Source organism: Embiotoca jacksoni, unplaced genomic scaffold (genome assembly GCF_022577435.1).
Source record: "Embiotoca jacksoni isolate LCO1_2020_lvr unplaced genomic scaffold, fEmbJac1.0.p SCAF_3, whole genome shotgun sequence".
NCBI lineage: Eukaryota > Metazoa > Chordata > Actinopteri > Embiotocidae > Embiotoca > Embiotoca jacksoni.
Window position 1 is genome coordinate 16,323,687 of NW_027185381.1, and position 20,087 is coordinate 16,343,773.

The 20,087-nt window shown below is 39.9% G+C and overlaps 1 protein-coding gene across 1 annotated transcript in view; it reads right to left on the reverse strand.

Moving 5' to 3' along the window:
* grm3 (glutamate receptor, metabotropic 3) overlaps positions 1-6,811 on the reverse strand; it is a 36,344-nt gene extending 29,533 nt beyond the window's left edge. Inside the window, exons 1-2 of the mRNA XM_069163496.1 lie at positions 6,688-6,811; positions 2,797-2,865 (exon numbers count right to left, since the gene is read on the reverse strand). The gene's annotated coding sequence lies outside the window, so the exon portion shown is untranslated. The remainder of the gene's footprint in view (positions 1-2,796; positions 2,866-6,687) is intronic.
* Between the last annotated feature and the right edge of the window lie 13,276 nt (positions 6,812-20,087).

Consider the following 20,087-nt stretch of genomic DNA (forward strand, 5'->3'; position numbering starts at 1 on the left):
GACATTTACAGATCACATGTAGTTCCCAGGTGTGTGACAGATGCCCACACAGCAGTGAGCAGGGACAAGCTGAGTGGTTGGATGGAGAGAGCTCGACCTGCGCGTTAGGAGTGACTGTCCGGGGTAGTTATTATACCTGATGCAATAGGGGAGAAAGATTGACAAGGTCATTGTACCTGTATGTGATCATAACCTCAGAGAGAGGTGATTTAAGTTGTTGGAAGAGACTCTGAGAAAGAAAGTCTTGAATTGTCAGAAAATGCATGGGAATTAAAGCAATTCCATGCTGGAAAATCTATTTTGTTTATGTGTAACAATAATAAAGAACATATGTGGTGCGTAGTGATCATTTGTTTTACTTTCAAATGGTAACATCAACTGCTGGAAGGACTTATTTGTGTTGGACATCATTGTGTGTCATGTAAGGTCCCTTGTGTGGCAGGCCTATTCGACGGTTATGACACAAAAATAAACAAATCCACTCTAAATTTATGTAACAATCATTTAGTATCTACATTTCAATGGATAGAGCAATTTAACACATGACATCTCTGAAAGGAAACTTAGTAATGACTTATGTTTTATCATTATTCATATGCAAAGCAATGCTAGGTGACTGTTTAAAAAAGTATTTTAGGCCGGTCAACATGTGTCTGTGAAAAGGTCAAAATCCAGAGGGTCAGGTTGTAAACTTGCAACAATGCTCTTCTCTGAAAGATTTCCTTTTTAGTGTTTTTTGTACATGGTGAAGAAAATGATGAGATCATGGAATAATGTATAACTACTCAATGAAAAGGATGTTTTTGGAGACTGCACTTGATAAAAACAAGTGTATTTCTGTCATTAGCTTGAGTTGGTAGTTGAAACTTCTCCATATTATGCCGATTAACATAATGTTAATATCATTTTTGTGTTTGAATCCTGAGTGTTAATGCAGTTTTGCCAGAGACACCGCTGACCTCTGACATTACTGAGATAAAGATGTATACCCCCATATTATTAGTATGTGTGATAATGACAAGTTTAGTAAGAATAGTCATAGATATATACCAAATAGAGACTGAGCACCCTAACTTTCCCTCTTTTTTTTTTTGCATACTATCTTGCATTCACTGACTCTTTATAGAATCCCACTTGTCACCACCACACTACCAAATACAATATACGTCGTGGAACACAACAATTCACATACACATACTGTAGATTCGTACTGCTATTTTTCTTATCATTACCGTGTTGGGTATCATTAGCGATCTTACCTGCCAGTTAAATCAGCTGTCATCATATATCAAGTGAAAAACATAATAATCAGACATTAGAAGTGTCAGGAGTGAGACATTTTCACCCTGTACCTTTCAGGGAGGCACATTGTATTGATAGTGTCATGAACAGTAAGCCACCTTTCACTATCCATCTCACACACTTTACACACACACACACACACACACACACACACACACACACACACACACACACACACACACACACACACACACACAGTTTCCTTCCTCGAGATCATTATTTATTAAAGAGTCTGATCTCTCTCTGAGACACACCATCACAGCTGTACATCCCACTGCCCTTTCACTGCCTCATCCCCTGAGTCTATGTATATGTGCGTGAATGTCTGTGCATGTAGGGAAGGGGGGAATGATAGTGAACAGACAATGTAGTGCTAACACCGCCTATGCATGCGCGTACTGTTAAGTGTGTGTATGTGTGCACGGCTCAGTGTGTGTTGTGACTATGGTTAATGATGAGCGGTGAGCTGTGGGAAGCAGCAGTGATTTCCAGACACTTCTCTGTGTCCTCACTGGAGCAAAACAGTGTAAGGAACATATGAAGCACAGCAAAAGTATTCTTATAAAAAAAAACACCTCAGGAGTTCTTCAAAGAACAGAAAGAGAAAATGAAAAATGTAGACAAAGGAAGAATCTTATTGAGAAAAGACAGCCAAGAAGGATGGTCAAGCCTGAGCAGAGACCAAAAAATTCCCACCCTGGTCAGAGTCAAACTCCAAAAATCCCCCAAAATCCCCACATCGGCTTTAAAAAGTGACCCTTTAAACTTGGCTCATATGAACCCCTGATGATGCTGTGAAAAAGGTCTTAATATGAGTATTGGGAATCTTCGCTTAGAGCAACTTCTATTAATGTTATATTGGAAGATTTATCATGATATACTATTGTTTTGTTTTTTAACTTGAAGGTTTCCTGATGATGTTGACTTGAAAGTGATAGTGAGGTCTTGTTATAATCTGATGGTATATGAAACTAACCCCAGATGAAAATAAGGCTGCATAAAATGCTACTTCCTCTCAACAAAAATGTGGATTGTCGAGGAGTTTATGTGTTCAATTCCTTTTTTTGGTAGCAAGTTATTGTTTTCTCATTTAATCATCAGCTACCCACTTATCCTTTCGAGGGGTGCGGGTGGGTGTGGGAGTGGGGGGTGGGGAGGGGGTGGGGTGCTGGAGCCGATCCCAGGTGACATTAAGCAAAGGCAGGGTACACCCTGAACAGATCGCCAGTCAGGTACGGGGCTATCACGGACAGACAGTTTAACCATTCACACTGACATTCACACATACGGACAATTTTGAGTCACCAGTTAACCTAACCTACATGTCTTCGGACTGTGGGAGGAAAATGGAGCAGCCGGAGGAAACCCACGCAGGCACGAGGAGAATGTGCAAAGTCCACATTGAGAACATATTTCATGGACATATTTGTTTATCAAACTTGGTTCAGTTGTTTTTTTTTGCATGAAAGAAGAGATTGATTTTGAGTTACCTACCTCTTTTGTTAGTGTGTTGGACTCCTCTTGACTCTACTGAGATTAGATCCCATGTTTTCACCCCCTCGTCTTCAGTGTTGATGAACACATGAAATCAGAGACAGAGAGAATAGTGTGAAAAAGGACAAGTCTTGATTGTATGTCAGTGTAATAATTCCAAACATACAGTTTGAAGTTATGATAATTCCATTCACGACCTGTGTGTGTTATAAAAGACGGCTTGCAAAGACTTAAATAAGTAATGTTGATTTAACGTGAATTCAGCACCACAGACAGCGACATAAAAAAGCTCTTAAAGGTTGTCGTCTGAAACACCTGTAGAGCTTCAAAACTATATAAAGAAAAGCTGTTAAGCCCTTAAATATATTGTCTTTGTAAAATGTGCTTTTGGCCTTTTCTTTGTCACAGTTGTTCTGACATACAGTATGTTATACTAAACAATTGTAAGACGTTAATATGCAAACATTTAAAATGTTAAACAGACTTTTAGCATATAATCCCAAACGATTAATTAACAGGTGATACAAAAATACATTCATTATTATTAGCTATTATTAAGCCTAATTTTTCTGTATAGTTAGTCCTAACAAAAGCCACTCTGTATAGAATTTGAAAAGTTCTGACGCTGGTGTCCCCAGAGGAAGACAGGCCGGACATTACTGGACTAAACGCACCATTGCCTGCAACAATTATTGGGACTGTGTTATTTAAAAAAAACAAAACAAAAAAAATTATATCAGTCGAATATTGTGACATAAATGGTGGCTTTAACTGAAGTTTCGGGACACTTTTTTAGGAGTTTTAGTATGATACTGAAAAGTGCTGCATAAAATGCACATGCAATAAATATTGCTTATTAAAATCCTTCAGTGACAATGTCACCTTATTTCCAGATTGCCTGGCAAAGTACCAACATCCTAAGATACTGTACACCTGTCCCAGAAGTCTTTAACATAGTTTAAGTACATCTCAAGAATGATCCACTGTCCGTCCAAAATCTTTTGAAACGTAAAAAAAAAAAAAAAAAAAAAAAAAAAAAAAAATCAAACAGAAAATCACCCCTTTTAATAGAAAAGGTTTCTGTTAAAGGTTTTGTCCCTTATGGAGTGTGGTGGCTGTGGTCGGATGAAATTTATGTCGGTTATAATTGATTCCAATATTGAAAAGATGCCCACAGAATTTCAAAAACCACTCTTGCAGCAAAATCCACTTTTCTGCTGTCTACCTAAACGCTCAGTAGTTACTGTACTTCCAAACACTCATATTTTTACCAGCATATGCTTAAACACACTTCCATCTCAGCCGTCAGTCCTGTCAAGCTTTTGAGCAAGTGTGTTTGCACAGAACCTTAAAGAACGTATAGATGGAGAGCAGAAAAGAGTTTACGCCTCAGGTGTTGTCTCAGAACTTTCTATTGGTATTTTCATACTTCCTTGGTACTTCTGAAACTTTTAGAGAAGGTCTTTGATAATCAGAAACTGCCACTTAAATGGCTCAGTGCGGAATGAAACAGATTATTCAAGAGAAATTTGTCAAATTATAAAATCCACCTGTCATCGTTTCACGGGAAACCTTCTAACGATAAAATTCAATGTCATGCATAGCATATAAAATCAAAATCTATGTTACAACACAGTACTTCTAACGATGAGGTTCTGCATGCAGTACAGAATTCAGTAAGTGCTGCTGTGTGGAAGCAGCAAGGCCATTTTTACACACACACACACACACACACACACACACACACACACACACACACACACACACACGGATGCACAATCACCAGCTCATGTAAGCACATTTCCCAGCACGAAAATGCTGAAACTCAAGGCCAAATCCATTTAGCGATAGAAATTGTCTCTTGACACATGCACAGGCTGTATGCACATTCTTGTTTTACACATGCGCACCCACAAACGTATCTACACAGAACCATGTAAACATTTCTTTAAGATTAAGGCCACCAAATGCCCACCCACACTTGCGACCCTCTCCTACATGTTTCTGCACACAAATACACACAGAGACAAGCATGTATAAATTGTACACGTTGTAACACGTTAACAAAATTTAAAAAAAATTATGCAACAAGTTACAATAAGTTACACAACAAGTTGGGCACAAACATAAAATCTGCTTATAAAAATAAACATGCTGCACTGTCAGTAAAGCAAAAAAGTTGGAGGCTCACCAACATGTTATACACAGATTTCAAAATCACAAAATATAGAAACATAAATATCACACACACACAGACACAAGTGCACCATGACAACCCTACCCCATAACAAAAAATGTTTGTGTGCAAATTCTGCATTCATAAAAAATATTTCAGTCTTTACTGCCACACAACATATTATTATTATTATTATTATTATTATTTGTATGACTCCTATGGGATTAAGCCTCTCCGTCATATAGAAGTACAGTGACTGCTGCTCTCCCCTACTCTGAGTAAATGTTTGTTCTTTCACTCTTCTCTAATAAAGCAGAACAAGAATAGAGTTAATTTAAAATTCTCAATATTCTTAAGCCTTCAGTCTAATGTTGATATTGCAGTTCCAATACAGTTATAGACATAGTACGTAATTATCACAAGGGAAAATAGCAGCATGATTTGGTCAACTTATTACCAAATTAAAAACATTTTTTTTTATTAAAAACTATTGTGATAGTTTTCAATAAAGACCCCAGTGACACAGGCCATGATGTTATATTTGACGGCAGTGTGTCATTTCAGTAAAATTGTATTCTGATTTAGGAAAAGAGAAACATGGTACATGAACACCAACCCAAAGTTATTCACTGACTGATCAGTACACCAGTGTTCATCATGGGTGGTGTTGGGTAGGAAATATGGTGTCTCAACACCATCTGAAGTGTGCATAATATGCACGTCAATGTAATCACCAAGTGTAACTGTACTACAACGCACACGGAGCACACACACATACACACATACAAGCATAACTTAAAATTAAATGACGGAATGTTATAGAAAACCCAAGGTCACTCTAAACTCACTCTTGAGTGACATAAAGACACAACTGCTCTGCAGGAATACCACCCATGGGCCATGTTCTTTCGCTGGTTTTCACATTTTAAATGTGTTAGAGTGCAAGATAAAACCATGGGGAGGAACATGTGGTTATATAGGCTATGTGGGAAAATGTTCATCTGTTAACTAAGTGCAAGTTCAGCCACACCTCTAAACTCGCAGGTGAAAAATCTGAGATTGCTGGTGCATGAATATGAGTCCATGTCTAAAGTCAGTATACGTAACAACTGATGTGGACATATACATTTTGCCTGCTTTTACAGGTTCACGCACCTCTACTTTAGCGCAAGGTGCATGGAGTGGATGTTGAGAGGCAAACGAAAAGTAACACCACTGATAAATAGTGACCAGATCCGGTTATCTGATCCACCTGTATGACTGTTTCCAGAAACGCACCACCCTCCCATCTTTCCCCGGGAAGCGTAAAGCCGAGGAACATGCCTCGGTGCGGTCCGCCTGAACCCAAATAACTTCTCCACGCAGCGTAAAATACGCAACTGCAGATACTCGTTGTTTCACCTTCTGTATCTTTATCGTGCATCTGCTGCAGAGATTAGCTACAAGGGCTTTTTTTTTCCTTCTATCACAACCCGCGATCACTGGATCTGCATCTGATTAAAAGAAATACATAAGAACCACGTTTATGCAGTACAACTGGGTGTTTAAATCCTGCGCAAAGTTCAAAGCAAATTGCTCCCCACCGTACGATTGGCTGACGCGCGCTTGAACGCTCCCGGACTGTCAATTTTTCACTGCACTCTGTCGCCCTAACCTGTAATCTAAAACTACAACACTATTGCCCACCAGTCAGGGATGTTTCATGTTTGACTTACCTTGACGACTTCGATCCTTCAAAGGTTGCGCACAAATCTCAAGCTGCTGGAAGTTTGACTTAGTCTACTCCTGATCCCTCGGAGGAGTCGCACTGAGAGAGAGGATGGGCGCCACTGCTCTGCGCGCCAGCTCCTTGTATGTGTGTATGTGCGTGTACGTGAGCGTGCACGAGAGAGAGAGAGAGAGAGAGAAAGAGAGAGATGGGGAGAGATGGGGAGGGAAACAACAGAGGAGGAGAGCTGTAGCCCCTTGCCAAAGGATGCTTCAGTCTCCTAGCAACAACAATCGATCTGGCAAGGAGACATTTTTATTGGATAAAAAGAAAACTTAGCCATTCACCACCCTCAGCACATGTTTACCACTCAGAACAACAACTCTGGCTTTACTGAGTGAAGACTGAGAGTGAGGAAGTGAGAAAGAAGAGAAGGCGGAGAGAGGTATTCCCGCATGGATGTTTTCTACATGTGTTTGAGGTCTACAATGACGTCCAGAAACTGTCTACATCCGTCTGTCCAGGCAACCTGACTCAAAACATACAGTACGTGGTGTAGTGGAGAAATTCACATCCTGTTTTTATTTCATGCAAGCTCCATTAATGTTTTAACACATTATTACACTCTATGATGTCAGTGGAAGAGAAAAACTAAGAAAACATCACTAACATGCTGTCCAGGCTTCATCTCGTTCAAAAAAACGTTGTTGCGGCTGCATGGTTCAGTGGCAGAGATATACATCTACACATTTACATTCAGAGCCTTCATTATAACTAACTATGTGATACATAGCATTTGAGGGGTTCTGTCTCTCTTCCCCTATGAGAACAGTAAAAAGTGTTACTCAGTGAAGTGTGTGTCTAAGTGCGAGTGTATATGTGTACATGTACACACACATCTGTGCATCTGTACTTGTTTGGTTGATTATGCACAAAGTCATTAGAATGCAAGTATGCAACTGTGCAGGTCCTATTGAACAGAAAATCCTCTACACGCATGATTGAGTCAAAGAGCGTCCTCTCCCGCTCTCAACACAAACGCACACACAAATGCACTCTACACTGCACACACACTGAGGCACTCAGACAAGAGGCCTGATTCCTGTATTGTAAAGTTAGTCAAGTGCATAGAGATACAATGTCTGAGGGCTTGCTCAAAGCAGTTTTTTGATTGCAGCTAAAGGCCACAGCATGTTGTTTTGACTATTTTATATGCAGATGTACGATGACAGGAAGTTTCTGACGAGCTCAGATGTTTTCTATGTATGTACTGCATGATGCCACATGGCATAAGAAAACTTGGGATAAGCCTCAGGCAGGCAGAGATTGATTAGTTGACTGAGGAAGTAAGAGCATCCACTTCACACCTCTGTGACACACACATGTATGGGAAAGAGGTGGGAAATGCGCACACACACACACACACACACACTGGTGCCCAGTGTCAGTCACAGCTTTCTCGGTCTTCATCCTTCATCCCTGACGTTTTAGCTCGGAGATGCTGGCTACCCTAATAAAGGCCTCATTGTCCGCATGGCATGCATATATGCGAAAAGCCCAGAAAGCCAGCTTTGTCCCATAAGGGTCGCTCAGCGAGAGAGCTTTGTGGGCACAAAAAAAGCCTTTCCCCACAGACAGCACAGCTGAAAGAAAGAAAGAAAGAAAGAAAGAAAGAAAGAAAGAAAGAAAGAAAGAAAGAAAGAAAGAAAGAAAGAAAGAAAGAAAGAAGGAAAGAAAGAAAGAAAGTATAATTGAGTGAGAAAGAGAGATATCTGTGATAGATGAAAAATATGTACAACCTGAACCTCACTACTTAAAACTACCTCCACTCATGAGGCCCAGTATGCGTGTGTGTGTTTCTGTGGAGGAATTCAACGTTTTGCCTCATCATGGTAAACTGCTCCAGCTCATGCAGCAGGAAGTGGGTCCTCTGGGATTGCGTTTCCTCCTGCTTTGATTCCCCACAGATTGTTTGTGTCCCCGCGCTAATAGAATTAGACATGCTTCATTTCCCATGGTCTTCTGTCCCGTCTTGGCCTTGGCCTCGTGATGGATGGAGCTTCACACAGAGGGGTGAGTGTGCTTAGAAGTGTGCCCAGTGTTGGTCAGACAACGGGTCTAGTTACAACCTTCAAGCGTCCATTTGCTTTGGTCAGTGTGGTCACTTGTGATGTGGCCAAGTGGAAAAAAAGAACTTCTAATAATATGGAGCTTGGACCCATTATTACATGAATACAGTGTAAGGCACTTTATATTTGACATATAATGACGAAATAAGGTGAATTGTTGCCTTATTTTAAATGAAAGAGGTACATATTTTGTTATTAAGAAAGAAGTGCGTGAGTGTGTGAGTGCATGAGTGCATGTGTGTGTGTGTGTGTGTGTGTGTGGGGGGGGGGGGGGGGTGGTTAGGGCCACAATTTGGCCAACCTGGGAACAAAAATCCCAATTTTGTTTGACCGCAACACTTAAACACCAGCTAAAATTGTTTTTCTTAAATGAGGTTAGGTTTTAAGGTGAAAGGGTTTTTCAGATATTTCTATGGGCACACTCAAGATGAGAGGAGTTAAAGCCTCAGGGGAACAGATTAACCAAGGTCTGAATTTTTACTACTCCACTGGGTATAGATTCATCCATCCATCCATTATCTATACCCGCTTTATCCTGAACAGGGTCACAGGGGGCTGGAGCCTATCCCAGCTCACTTTGGGCGAAGGCAGGGTTCACCCTGGACAGGTCGCCAGTCTATCACAGGGACAACACTTTTAGACAGACGGAAACAAAGACCATTATCGCTCTCATTCACACCTAAGGGCAATTTGTAGAATCACCAATTAACCTCAGGTGCATGTTGTTGTTTTTTTTGGATGGTGGGAGGAAGCTGGAGTACCCGGCGAGAACTCATGCAGGCCCAGGGAGAACATGCAAACTCCGCACAGAAAGGCCCAGGCCCGGATTTGAACCCAGAGCCTTTTCGCTGTGAGGCAACAATGCTAATCACTGCACCGCCCTGGGTATGGATTGTTGTGGGCATTTTTATGCTACCAATGAAGAATTGAAAACTCAATGTCACGATTCAGATCCTTTTGAATTTTCTGCAGCATTGGAGAAAAATGCCCAAAATTCTCACACAAGAGCCTGTGTGGAGTCTCCCCTTCACTCCGTTATACAAAGCAGATGCCTTTACCAAAGAAGGACACCGTTTCTGACGTTCACCGAAAAAGGAAATGTAAATACTACATGGGCCTGTAGCATTTTTCTGCCTTTAAACAATTTCATGTCATTTGTCTATCATATGTGGACGAGCTGGGGAGGAGCGAGAGGTGGCTATGACTGACAACCCGAGGACACTGCACCTGCTCACCTATACCAGCAACCACATTCACCACAGTCATGTCAATGAGACATGGCTCCAAACATAACTCTTTTTGAGGCCCAGTATCAAATTAACTATGGAATTATTTTCAGAAGGACCACCATAACACTGATCAGAAGGAGTGAATTTTAGTGAATGCCACCACAATGAATTGTAGAAAAAAATGTAGTGACTTTGAATTTTACGAGAGAAGTTGAAACTTTTTGAATGGGAATCTCTTGGATCCAGAGGCTTTTCGGAGCCAGCCCCTAGTGTCCCTTGGTGGTATGGCACTATAAGGTAATTCTGTATTGGTGTCACTTTTCAGACATGAAGATAATGTCCATTTTAGTATACAGTCTAATACACTAACATAAAGGCTGTATCAAATGATACTACAAACATGTTTTACAGCCCCATATTGACCCTGTACTCTATACACTTATAGACTATAAGTGTAGCAGTTTAGATAAATATATATCTCTAATGGGGTTACAGAGACTTTCACATACCTCGTGAAGCTTTCATATGTGAAAAATAGAATATGCTTTATATATGGCTACTTGAGACCATTATCTTTTGTTTCTTAGGCTGGATGCGACATATTGGAGTAGTCAGTTCACAATAGCATGGACACAATCATGGTTTGAAACTCTTCAAGTCTGCTAATGTGTACCTGACATTTAAAAACAATGTTTATATTTGGAACTTAAGAATGATGCATATCAAATTTGCCCTAAAAGTGTTTTAGATGACTTGGTAGTAACATGTGTGTGTATCACATAGTTGATGTTGTTTGTGCCTCTTTATGGCTCCTAACGGGGGGTTGGTCTCTAATTATCCTGGCTACAGAGGCATGGCTAACAGACTGCAGGCCACACGCACTTCACAGGACGTGCACTGACCTGTCTCATGTTCGTCTGCTCACTGGTCCCCCCCTCTCACCACACACAAAAAAACAAAACTCAGTACTTTGTTACTGAACAGCAACACACCTCACACACTTATATGTTCACGGTGCTTTACAACCCAAACTTTACTTGCTGCTATATAAATAGAAAAATTGGTGATATCACGGAAAATATATTTTTTTAGTAACACATATCCTTCTGTTTTTATTCTGTCTTATTAATCATTACTTTTGTAAAAAAAAAATAATCTTATCACAGTTTCTTTTAAAAAAGGTGATTTCTTTTTATTTAAAACAATATAATTATACAAAAACAATCACCTGAAAAGCAAGTTTTACTCTATTATGAAACTGTTGCACAAACAATCTAGTTTAATAATTTATAACTTTTTCTTTGAATACTTTTTTTCTTTTTAAACTTTTTGCAAATTCCTCATCTTTGTCTTTTTTTCATCATGGGTATTAGGTCGGAAGCCAAAGTGCTTTTTAAAAAGAATATCGGGAATGACATGAATATGAAATAAAAATCTGTTTAAAAAAAGTGATCAGACCTAATTTTAGAATCACTCTGTAACCACAACATGCAAATGCAGGTACATGTTTACATGTCCACATACTGTATGCACACATGTTTACACACACACTCAAACAGACTGTGTATAGTATCTGATTTGGCCTCTCCTCTGAGCTTTCTCACCACGACCACAATTCATTAGTAATTGACCGCAGCAGCCTCACTCATTAAACATTAACAGGCTACTGGTGAATAATTGATTAATGATATGAGGCGATCTGCAGCAGCATTCTGACAATAAGAGTGCATGGATGAGACGAAGGAGAGGCCGAATCAATGCAACACGAGGCAAAGGCCCGACACACCATACAGATGATAGACTCACTCACTCACCACTCACTCACTCACTCACTCACTCACTGCTATTTTGGCCCCTGAAGCCAGCCACCGAACTATTGACTTACAATCTCATTTTGAACTACATGTCGAAGAATAATGCTGTCGCCGTTGTGCTCTTAAGGATTGCTATTAATCTCAGTTTCAGAGCCAATGTCATCATTTTTCAGGTGTATGATGCTGAACCCTAATTTCTTAGAGCAAACACTCTGCAGTTTGTCAGTCCCAACAGGTCCTCGTGCCGTGTTTTTGTGATTATTGTGACCAGAATATTGCAGTCTACAGCGTTTTTGTGTGTGTCTTTGGGAGAAACTGGATATATTGCATTTAAAATTGAAAGGTTGCAGCCCAACAAATAGGTGGTGGAGGATTGATGCACAGCCTACGCCAAGTCCTCCAAATTTAGTAGCAGATTATGTTATATTTGATTGCCTTCCAGAGTTACAATCAGCTTTTTCAGATATGATGTTCCTATTGTCGGGGCACTAACGTTCATCTGTCAGTGGTTATAAAAACTATTCAAATTTGCTACTGCAAAAATTAAGCTATTTTCTGATCTGACACATCCATATTTAATGTTTGGTATTTAAGGTTAAGGCACAGAAATAACTTGGTTAGGGATGAGTTAGAATGACTCCTTTATCAATATCAGGAGACATTTTTAGTTATGATTAAAAAAATAACTGCTTGGTTAAAGTTGGGGAATGATTGTGGTCGTGGGTAGAGGGGTAGGGAAGGAACATAGGCAGTATATAAAAAAAGACGTAGCCTAAATGTCTGATAAGTGAAGTCAATGCGGATGTGGTTTAGAGTGCAGTACCAGAGATAAATATATATATATAAAAGCAGTCTTTTGATTTGATCATTGATTTACTTTTGGGAAGAACTCAAATACCGGTTTTGGAGGGTGTAATGAAACATAGTAAATTTGAATAAATTGCTGTCAGGAATGCGCTTAAAATACTTTTAGAATATATTTACATTTTGCCAGGAATTCCTCTGAAAATAGAAATAACGATTAGATGCACACATGTACTATGAGTGTCTCTTAGGAGCTTTCTGTTTGTTTAAGATTAAGAATCAAATTGGTTTAAGGACCAGTTTGGTATCAAATTGGCGGATTCTAATAACATTACGTTGATGATTGTCGTGGCCCCAAAAAGCCTCGATGCGTCCATCATGATGGGAATGCTTGTTTGAAAATGGCTATAGTTTGGTTTGGGTTATCTGTTGTTGAACTGAATGGAAGTTCAGAAATGACAAGCCTGATTTAGTGAAGTTTTAATTTCACTTGTAATGCTTTAATATACGATATGAGAATCAGTGCTGATGGTTACTGTAGCTATGTCTACTGATATAACATGATTTTGTGTAATTTGCTGTCATTGCACCATTCATGCCAACTCGTGAAACATTTATGTTGACAGAACGGAACTGATTAATGTGATTCAGGATACAGTGCACGCACGCACACAAACACACACATACACAATTTTATAGCTTCGTGAGGACATTCATTGACATAGTACATTTCCTACGCTTACCCTAACCATTACAACTGTTATGTGCCTGACCTCAACCACAGTCCTTACCCTAAAGCTACTTCTAGCCTTAACCCTAAGAACCAAGTCTTAACACTCAAACTGCCCTTTAAAGTTGTGAAGACCAGCCTACATGTCATACAAAAGTGTTTGTCTTAATAAATATGGTTTTAATATTAATGGATCTGCCCAACAATAGAAAGACATGCACACACACATGCACAAACACAAACACACACGCAGTTATGATTTCATCACTTAAGAGGACATTACATTTACTTAATCGAACCTTAGCCAGAACTACTTCGTGCCAATCTCTCACCGTAACCTAAACCTAAATCTAATCATTCACAGTCCGGAGTTACTTTTTTCCAGAAAAGGCAGGCGACTCACCACAATGTGACCGTCTAAGCAGATGTATGTCCCTACAACAATACACACAAGTACATATACACACAAACACAAAGTACTCATGCTGACAATCACTCTGTGAAAATTAGGATAATGACGATGATTTAGCATCGAAAATAGGAGCTGCATGTCTTGTTACTGGAGTCAGGCTGAGAGAGTGCGAGCTCATCAGAGCGAAAATAGAGTGAGATATGTCCACTGTCAGTGCTGATGAAACTCACCAGGACTTGGCAGGGGCTGGTCACAGAGGTGCTCGATGATGAATAGGGGCTAGGCTCACCCCTTTAAATCAACTAATGGTGTGAATACTTGTGGGCTTGTCTGTTTGTATGCTTGTACTCATACAAGCATGTCTTATCTGTCTTGCCTTCTGACAGCAGGCAGACCAGTTCATTATCACATGTTTTAATATTTAATATGGAGATTTTATAAAAAAAAAAAAAAAAAAGAAGAAGATGTTTCATTAATGAGGTGATCCATCCCTGAATATCAAAAGTCATCCAAACCAAGGCAGCTCTGTGATATTGAAACTTCTTCACGTCTTTGGTTTTGTCTGAGGTGCAGCATGTTTGGTTTTTCTTCCACATGTATTTATAGTTTATCTCTTAATCAGTATTATCTAGCATGAGATTTTGTTATCTGCTTGTGCATGTATGCTTTAAATAGCACAGAAATAATTTCATCCCTGTCCATTAATCTCCCATTTGGTTAATTATCACAGTTGCTAATTACAAACCTCTCAGCTGTAGTAGACCTCCTCTGCCTGTTCCCTTCCTTATTATTCCTCTCCATTTGCTCTAGATTGACATGCGCAACATGGCAACCTAGAAAAGTGCCCAAAAATGACAAAACTAAGCTGTAACTATGGCTATAATAAAAATATGAAATCATATCTGGGAACATGCTCTCGACTCAGGTGATCTTCAGTCCTGAGCAGACTGAGACATTGGATACATTTCTAGTTCTACCATTAGAACCACCCCCCACTTTTTAAGTGGACGCCTTGGTTGGAGTTGGCTACATTTACCCGGCCATCATGCTGTTATTTCTGCCCATGCCAGTCGCTCCAGGATGGCTGCTCTGAGAGGAGTGCTTTGAAGAGCTGTCCAGGTGAGAGCTTGGCAAAGGCAGAGCTTTTCTGCTCTTTCACAACACAGAGTGCCCTTCAGGGACTCAAATTGCCCTGCAGTGTTATGGATAATACTCCAATCCACACTAAAATCACACAAAACCCACAGACATACACACAATAACTCTGTTTAGACTCTAAACAGAGTTCTAAACTTTAGAGCTTTCAATGCATGCCCGCAAAGCACGTGTTAACATTCAGGTATGCACATAAACACTCGTACAGACACTCACTTTCTTCACATATTAGAATAGTAAGTTGGACAAAACAGAAAAGAGGAAGACAATTGCTCTGGCATGAAACTTTCCTTTGGTACCATTTCAAACACAGCGGGAAAAAAAAAAAAAAATCTAACTTAAGAGCTCTAACAGTTTATTTTTCTCTCATCCTCCTTTAATTTCACCTCCCCTTTTTCTAATCAACGAAAACATAGCCAGGCTCCACACCATATGAGACCGTATGTGCCTGTGTGTATGTGTAATTGTGTGTGTCCAATTACGTTTGGGGCTCTAATTCAAAGGCGCAGTGGAGAGGCAACGGTGGTGTAGTGAAAAGTGAGCTCATCTCCTGACAGATCCTCAGAGGTACCCACAGAATTGACTAAATGTTTATTCCAAGAGGCGCTGCTCTCTCTCTCTCTGAATGCCTCAAAGGACAGATAGAGTGTGTGGACTGACGTTACCTCACAGGCCTAAGCTCTGTTTTCCTTTGCCCCCAATGTCTCTCTGTTTGTCTGTGAGCAGAGAGGAGCTTCACCACTGGGTATGATTCAAGTAGACACTTTTTTCACCTCAGTTTTCTGGCAGGTTCATAAAGTCTTTCTGGTGTTATGAGAAGTATTTTGTCTCTGCATCACATCCCAGGCTGTTTCCAGTAGGAATACAATAATGCCACCCCTGTTCTGTAAAAATCCTTGTATACAGTGGTTTGTGCTACACACAACTTTGAAAGATACCATGTAAAGGGCTACAGTTTATCTTGGGCCTCACATTGTGATGAAGTACAGGATTAGCTATCAAGTTATTTATTTCTTTTCATGCAAATATAAAAGACACTTGAGAGCATATTTATTGCACTTTAAATTAAGATGTGATGTATGTGATGTAGCATTTAAAATCTAATATGTAAGTTAAAACATGAACTGACAAGAACATTACCTGGATTGCAAACAAACTCTCCCTTACGGTTTTGTTGGTTTCAGTCACAGATTTGGAACTTTGCTTATGGAGCCTGTCTGTTGCATCTCAAAAAGTTTTGATTGTGAATTGGGCCTCTTTGGTTGCGAATCAAAAACTTTTTCTTGTGAGTTGAATTGGCTAAAATGGGCAGGATTTACACTGATGGAGGAAGAGTTTCTACTGGTGGATTTGACTTGGATCCACAGCATGGTTATGCACACACTATTCCTTCACTCCCACTGTCAACATTTGACAGGAGAGGATTGTGTGTTGAGCTACAAGAATGTACAATGGCATTATTCTGCTCTTTTCTACTGAAGATGCTTTTAAACATCTTTAACTGTTTTTTTTTTTTTTTTTTTTTTTTTTTACTTTGTAAGGGTTTCTGTTATTTATATTTGATGTTGTCAATGTCAGGGAGTCTCTCTTATTTTTTAAGAATGACATGGATAGTAACCATCTTGGCATTAAGTGCCCTCTGTCGGCTTACGTTACACGTACTTTATCCGAGACATCACAGTACAATGTTAGCTAAGGTTAACTACTCATGTTTAACACATTGTAAATGGAATCCAAAGAGACTAGGTTAATGGCAAAATTCTCTGGTCTGTGACCGAAACCAACACAACTGTAAGGGATACAGTGCATCCGGAAAGAATTCATAACGCTTCACTTTTTCCACATTTTGTTATGTTACAGCCTTATTCCAAAATAATTCATTTTTTTCCTCAAAATTTGACACACAATCCCCATAACGATAAAAAGTTTTTTTTTTTTTTTTTAAATTTTTTGCAAATCTATTAAAAATAAAAAACGAAAAAAATCACATGTACATAAGTATTCACAGCCTTTGCCATGACACTAAAAATTGAGCTCAGGTGCATCCTTTTTCCACTGATCATCCTTGAGATGTTTCTACAACTTAATTGGAGTCCACCTGTGGTAAATTCAGTTGATTGGATATGATTTGGAAAGACACACACCGTCTATATAAGGTCCCACAGTTGACAGTGCATGTCAGAGCACAAACCAAGCCATGAAGTCCAAGGAATTGTCTGTAGACCTCCGAGACAGGATTGTATCGAGGCACAGATCTGGGGAAGGGTACAGAACAATTTCTACAGCATTGAAGGTCCCAATGAGCACAGTGGCCTCCATCATCCGTAAATGGAAGAAGTTTGGAACCACCAGGACTCTTCCTAGAGTTGGCCACCCAGCCAAATTGAGCGATCGGGGGGAGAAGGGCCTCAGTCAGGGAGGTGACCAAAAACCCGATGGTCACTCTGACAGAGCTCCAGCGTTGCTCCGTGAAGAGAGGAGAACTTTCCAGAAGGACAACCATCTCTGCAGCATTCCACGAAGCAGGCCTGTATGGTAGAGTGGCCAGACGGAAGCCACTCCTCAGTAAAAGGCACATGACAGCCCCCCTGGAGTTTGCCAAAAGGCACCTGAAGGACTCTCAGACCATGAGAAGCAAAATTCTTTGGTCTGCTGAAACAAAGATTGAATTCTTTGGCCTGAATGCCAAGCGTCATGTCTGGAGGAAACCAGGCACCGCTCATCACCTGGCCAATACCATCCCTACAGTGAAGCATGGTGGTGGCAGCATCATGCTGTGGGGATGTTTTTCAGCGGCAGGAACTGGGAGACGAGTCAGGATGGAGGGAAAGATGAATGCAGCAATGTACAGAGACATCCTTGATGAAAACCTTCTCCAGAGCGCTCTGGACCTCAGACTGGGGCGAAGGTTCATCTTCCAACAGGACAACGACCCGAAGCACACAGCCAAGATAACAAAGGAGTGGCTTCGGGACAACTCTGTGAATATCCTTGAGTGGCCCAGCCAGAGCCCAGACTTGAACCCGATTGAACATCTCTGGAGAGATCTGAAAATGACTGTGCACCGACGCTCCCCATCCAACCTGATGGAGTTTGAGAGGTCCTGCAAAGAAGAATGGGAGAAACTGCCCAAAAATAGGTGTGCCAAGCTTGAGGCATCATACTCAAAAAGACTTGAGGCTGTAATTGCTGCCAAATGTGCTTCAACAAAGTTTTGAGCAAAGGCTGTGAATACTTATGTACATGTAATATTTTCATTCTTTATTTTTAATAGATTTGCAAACATTTTAAACAAACTTTTTTCACTTTGTCATTATGGGGTATTGTGTGTAGAATTTTGAGGAAAAAAAGTGAATTTAATCCATTTTAGAATAAGGCTGTAACATAACAAAATGTGGAAAAAGTGAAGCGCTGTGAATACTTTCCGGATGCACTGTATATAATACAACACGCAAAAAAGCATCAAACTTTTGCATACACAAACAATCAAGATGTAAATACATGAATACACGCAAAACCTTTTAAGTGGCACACATAAACACACAAAAGCAGGTATTCACATCCTGTTTGCACATAAACAAAGATGCAGATTGGTTTCCCAAGTTAACCCAAGTAGGTAATAAATCATTTCCTGCTCACATAATCTTACAGATGACGAACTACGTACGGCTCAGAATATACTTGTTCATGAAAGCATATGTGTGCTTGGTTGTATAGATTTGGCTCATGACCGTCTGGGATTTTTTTCATTTCCGGTGTGGGTGTATCACTGTGTGTGTGTCCACACATGGGGTGAGAACTGTGGCAGAGAGCCTTGGGGGATACAATTTCAAATTGCACCTTTAAGGGGGCCTCTTCATTTATCAAGTTAAACAAGCCAGTTACTGTGGTGCACCAGGTGAGCCAATGTGAAAAGATGATATCGTGATTTATTGGCTGCCAGGTATTGACACTGGGCCGAAATGTTGAATAGATGGTGAAGACTATCCCATTGACCCAAGCAGCCACTGTTATTTACTTCACTGTTTTTTAATGAGCCATGGTTGTAATATTCTCACAGAAAAACACACAAATTTGCCTTTCCATATTGGTTTTTTTATGCTTCTGTGCTGCGATAGCCATAGCTGCCCGGCTCCATCATCAGCTACAAACTGGACAGCCTGGAAAAGGTGGTGGAGAGGAGGACGCTGAACAAACTATTGTCCATATTGGATAATCCTGTCCACCCTCTCCACCACCTGCTGCAGGGACAGCGGAGCACTTTCTCTAAAAGATTCCTCCAGCTCCGCTGTCACAAGGACAGATACAGGAGATCATTCCTGCCCACTGCAATAAGACTGTACAATAACTCACCTCTGGCAAAATCCATCACAGTACAATAACACTGTTGACTGTGTTTCTTGGTTTGTTTGTATATAATATATATAGATATATACTGTACTGTATATATATATATATATCTATATATATATATAGATATATATATATATATAGACTGTGTTTCTTGGTTTGTTGTATATAATATATATAGATATATAATGTACTGTATATACTGTGCATTTTATATTTATATTTTTTACTGCTATTTACTGCTATTTTATTTTATTGCTTTTCTATTATTCTATTATTCTATTCTATTCTATTCTATTATTTTATTCTATTATTTCTATTATTATCTTATTGCTTCTGTAGTGAAAAAAATGTCCCCTCGGGGATTAATAAAGTAAATACCTACCTACCTACCTACCTACCTAGCTGGAGGCATTATTTTTTTTTGGGTTGTCTGTCCATCCATAAGTGTGCATGCATGTGCATCCCGTTCTCATGAATGCAACATCTGAAGAACACCTTGAGGGAATGTCTTCAAACCTGGCACAAATGTTCACCTGGCCACAAGATTTGAAATGATTAGTCTGGTGGTCAAAGGTCAAAGTTCAAGGCCGTGTAACCTCATCCAGTCATCCCATTCTTCCAAACGCAAAATCTCAGTAACGCCTTGAATTAATTTCTTCAAATTTGGCTCAAACTTAGGTCAAGCTCACTGTTGCCTCACATTGACCCATGCTTGTGAGTGCGATATCTCAATAATGGCAGGAAGGAATATCTTATTTAATTTTTTACTTATATAATTTTG